This window comes from Sinocyclocheilus grahami, unplaced genomic scaffold (genome assembly GCF_001515645.1).
Source record: "Sinocyclocheilus grahami isolate Dianchi unplaced genomic scaffold, SAMN03320097.WGS_v1.1 scaffold508.1, whole genome shotgun sequence".
Classification (NCBI taxonomy): domain Eukaryota; kingdom Metazoa; phylum Chordata; class Actinopteri; order Cypriniformes; family Cyprinidae; genus Sinocyclocheilus; species Sinocyclocheilus grahami.
The window spans coordinates 1,287,519-1,292,913 of NW_015505687.1; positions in this window are offsets into that span (position 1 = coordinate 1,287,519).

The following is a 5,395-nucleotide window of genomic DNA, read 5'->3' on the forward strand; positions in this document are numbered from 1 at the left end:
TTTCAGGTGCAATATTCTTTGTAGCAATTTCCTTTCATGTGAGAGCATTTTGATGCAAAGCGATGATGGCTGCATGTGTTTTATTGGAGGTAACCATTGCTAACAAGAACACAATGATTGGAAGCGCTTCTTCCCTCATTTTATAGCAATCAGTCTGCTCTTACTATCTAATTAGAATGATAGTGATCTGATCCCTCTACACAATAATCTAGAAATAATGTGAATGAACACCACAACAGCTTAAGCAGCAAACTTTGCAAAACACAAAATTTATGTCATTGCCAAAACTTTTGGCCATGACTGTACAACGAAAAATAATAGCCTTTTCCTTCATTACAATTTCTTATACTTGCATATCATGATTTAAAAATTTCCTCAATTATTTAAAAATAGCTATCCAAACGTAACTAAGTCAGTAAATCATGTACACAGAAAAACTATCCCTTTCAGACACGTACTTCATGCTCTAGTAAAGTGTTTTTATAAAAACTACTAAAAATCGCTATATTCAAATGCTTGTAAAATCGCCTACTGATAATTTTAGCTGAGAATATTATGGTAACAGGTTTCAGGAAACTGGTTTCAGTTTAACATCTGCTGTGCCCTGGATTCTTACATGGTTAGAACAATGAGAAAATATTATTTTATAATATTTGCCTCAAAAATACAAAAATTAGAACATCTCTACTGTCTCTTGTTTTCAAATGCCAATTTGAAGCTAATAAAAGTGCTCAATCATAATGATAGTGCTCAATTATATGTGGATACTTCCACTCAAGTACTCTTTGGCTAGGTACATATGCCTAATTTTAATTGAGCACAATTTTTGACAATAGTTTATTAATTCATAGATTTTTAGTTAATATACCTTCACTTCCAAGTACAATTGTCAGTACTTTTTACTTCTCAGATTGCATCTTAAAGTGATCTGCATCAGCCTGACACGATATTTTAAAGACAAAGATGGAATGCTTTGTTCTCCAGCATGCAGTTCTGTTGCCATCTGGCCTGCAGGTCAAGTCAAGTGTCATTACGCATTTATTGCTCATTATGAGTAATGGTGCAGTAATGGAGTGGTGCGAAATACCAGTGAACAGATCCAGCTCTTCTTCATCAGGGTGAAGGCCATTAGTGGCGTGATGGACATCGCTCCTGATGTACGAGCCCTCCTCACTGAAGATATCGCACTCATCAGGAGCTGAGGTGGGTGTGATCGGGTTACTCTGCAAAAAGAGATCAACACAATGCCAACATAACAGCTGATAACCATGACAAAATTGCAGTTCGTGCAGTTGCTGAGCTGCATTACGAGACTAACCGCTGCAGACTTAAATGTTTTCCCACATATGACTTAATCAGATAATGCAAACTAGTTATTCATTCTGAAGCAAGTGTCTCACTCTCGCGCCGGTGAATATGTCCTCGCCTTCATCTTCATCATCCTCGTCGCTGTCCAGCACTCGAGTGTCTGATTCTGCCTCCTGATCTTCATCATCAGGGAAAGGAGGAGGAATCCGTCCGCAGCTGCCTGACATCGCTTCTTTCGGCCAAAGAAATTATATGTAACAACAAACAAACCTAACGGATCAAGTCTTGCGGTTGGCGTAATTTCTAACTGACTGTACGCTACAGGCAAACGTGGATTGAATTGCACTCCTAGGTAACCTCAGCCTACTTAAAATCATCCGCGGACGGCTCAGAAAGAGCGCTGATGCGACACTGCCACCTGATGGTCTGGAGCAAATACTACAGCTACTTCAGCAACTACACAGTGTTGCCAATTTAGCAATTTTGTTGCTAAATTTAGCAACTTTTCAGATTACCCTAGCAACATTTTCATCCAAAAGCACCTAGCAACAAATTAAGCTATTTGTAAATTTTATTTGGCTACTTTTAGCAAGTTTTGATAAGTTACTCAAACAATAAAAAGGCACACGTTTTCCATCTAAATTTCACAAAAAGAGGAAACCAAAGCAGTAGCTAGCAGTACACACATCACGTGAATTAAGTTATTGCTGTTTGCAGTTGTTCAATTTGATAATAATAACAATTTAATAATTGTTCATTTATGATACACCTTGTTAGTAGCTTGTACCTGCGATTGTTGATCAGTTAGTACACTGTAAGAAAAATATCTAGTAAAATGGAAAAGGTACTAGTATTTTTCCAGGACATTATCTGTTATCCATTATCCATTGTAACCCGAAAACACAAAATACAATGCATAATTTAAAATGTAGGTAAAAACCTGACTACTAATACACTGCTTAAAACTATAATTGTTCAGAATGTGTAGTTTTACTAGTTTACTAGCTAATAAAACAACAACAACTTGTAATCGTTCAAAAATGTGTAAGTGTTCAATAATTAAATGTTGTATATAAAAATACTTATTTTTATTTTAACATTATGCATTTATATTATTTTACAAACAAATGTAAATTAACAAAAAACATTTTTTTTTGCTGAGATTTGATGATGTGACAATTTCAACCAGTTCAATCCATAGACTGTATAAAAACAGGTTCAATCGCATCAGACTTCGTACTTTGCTTGAATTCAATCAATACAAAAGAAAAACACAACACCACCGCATATTTGCAAGTATCCCGTTTAATAAAATTAATTTTAATAATTTCAATCTCATAATTTAAGATTTGTTTGAAAACAATTTAACTAGTGTACTAGTGACTCATGATCTTCAAAAATATACAGTACATATATATATGCTTATACATTTCTATGAAAGTCAAAAAAATTTGCATTTGTTCAGTTAGTGTTTCTGCTGGTGTCAGAATTGGATAACTCTAAACTCAGTGAGCAGAGCAACGAGGAGAAAGACAATGTAGAAGATCAGTAGAAAAATGCCATAGACTCGGCTCAGGTGAAAACACTGAAGAGGAACCAGTATGAAGGAGAGGATGAGAGACAGACCCAGTGCTCCTGAGAGAACCCAGCACAGCATCCCCTCTGGTTCCAGCTGACCACACAACAGAACACACAGATCAGACTCCATCACTCATCTAAATTGGATAATTCAACAGACTAAAAGCTTGCAACATGTTCTCAGGTAAACACTAAAAGACTATACAGTATATAGTATCCACTTGCATGTATATATGCTCTTTTCTAAGAAAGTGACTTAAACCCAATTGAGCATCTCTGGAGAGACCTAAAAATTGCTGTCCACCAACGTTTACCATCCAACCTGACAGAACTGGAGAGGCTCTGCAAGGAGGAATGGCAGAGGATCCCTAAATCCAGGTGTGAAAAACTTGTTGGGTCTTTCCCAAAAAGACTCATGGCTGTATTAGTTCAAAAGGGTGCTTCTACTAAATACTGAGCAAAGGGTCTGAATACTTAGGACCATGTGATATTTCAGATTTTCTTTTTTAATAAATCTGCATAAATGTCAACAATTCTGTGTTTTTCTGTCAATATGGGGTGCTGTGTGTACATTAATGAGGAAAAAAAATTAACTTAAATGATTTTAGCAAATGGCTGCAATATAACAAAGAGTGAAAAATTTAAGGGGGTCTGAATACTTTCCGTACCCACTGTATATTTATTAAAGCACATATGTTAAAAGATACTAAAGATAATGCCTCCGAAACAGGCAGAAATGGCCATCCGTGGGTATCCCTGACGGGCTATAGTAATGTCTGCAAAGCAATCTGTGAAAACACACAAATATAACACATGGTCTAACAGAGGTAAAAACATAATGATGTATAATAGCCCACTGGTGTATGATTCTTTAAAATATTAAAAGCCATCTGGTAATAAATACCATTGGTAAAAAAAAAAAAAAAAAAATTCTCATGCTAGCTCATGCATTACATTAGTACTTAACAGTGCCAACAAAAAATAAAACCATACCATCTAGTAGTTGCAAAATTGTTTTCCTTTCATTTCAAATCCTATAATATTGGCTTTGAGCAAACAGAAGTCCACAGCAGGAGTAATTAACTAGGGGTGTAAATCGGATGATTCGTCATGATACGATACGATATCGATTCTCATACCCAGCGATATGATATTTGCCAATACCTCAAAAAATTCTACGATACGATTACGATTCGATTCAATACAGGAGTATATCGATCGATATATCGATATTATGATAATATATACCTATTTTAAACAACCATCTACATTTCTATTAACTCACAAATGCAACCAAAATATATAACATGAACATTTATCTGAAATTTTCACATCCTGCACCTCAATTGGGACATTCACAACAAAAAATAGGCCCACACACATTTTGATGTAATTTTGTCTGTATTTATTCATCCATGCACAAAAAAGCGGAAGAGAGCATCTCAGGTTATGTATGTAACCATGGTTCCCCGAGTAGGGAACGAGACACTGCGTCCTCTAGGGGTCGCTATGGGGAACGCCTCGTCGTGACCCGTGTCTGAAGCATACATTCATAAAACACCAACAACACTTTGGCCGACGACAGCCCATGACGTTACTACCGGTGCGACTATAGTATAAATAGGCGCCGGGAGAACACATCATCCACTTCTTCGTCTGAAGCTTGTGTCCGAAGCATGGCAGGAAACCTAGAGGACACAGTGTCTCAGGGAACCATGGTTACACACGTAAGCTGAGACGTTCCCTTTCAAGGGAACTTCGAACTGCGTCCTATAGTGGTCGCTATGGGGAACGGTATACCCATGCCACCATGCTGAGAGGAGTGCATGCCAGAAAACCATGGCGAGCACTAAGTACCAACTTTACCATAGCCATGGGAGTTGCCCCTGGGACTTTAAGACGGCTGTCAGTGACATTAGGCCAAAGGCCTAGGCTACATACCCCAAAAACTTACCTGTTAGGGCCAGAACTCTTGGGCCCGGTGTAGAGCTCAAGGCTTGGAATCAGGAATAGATTCCTTTAAGGGAATACGACCAAGAGCCTAGAATCATACTAAGTCTTGGCCTGTCACACAGGGGCTACCGCTTGCTCTGCATATGCTGAAGGAACTGTCTCAACAGACCCCTAGTAGCAACACCCTGGGTATCCGGAGGATACATAGGTGGAGTGGAGCCCAAGTGGCTTACCAGTGGAACCGTGGCTTAACCAGCTCAAGAAAGGGCATGAAGCATACAGGATTTTAGAAAGAACGCAAAGTACTAGCGTGCGAACTTACCACAGTGTGGATTTTAGAAAGTGTACAAAGACTTCACGTGCACACTTACCATAACACGGATTTAAAAATACCGTTCTAAGGGGCCCTCGTGGCACTCTGAAAGAGCAGCCCATAGATGGAAATGGTGCATTCCCAAAAACACTATGTTTAGAGAAGTCATCAACTCGATCTAAGGTATAATGCTGGAGAGGCTAGCAGTAAATCTCTAGCTGAGGGAGCAAACACCCAGCTCTC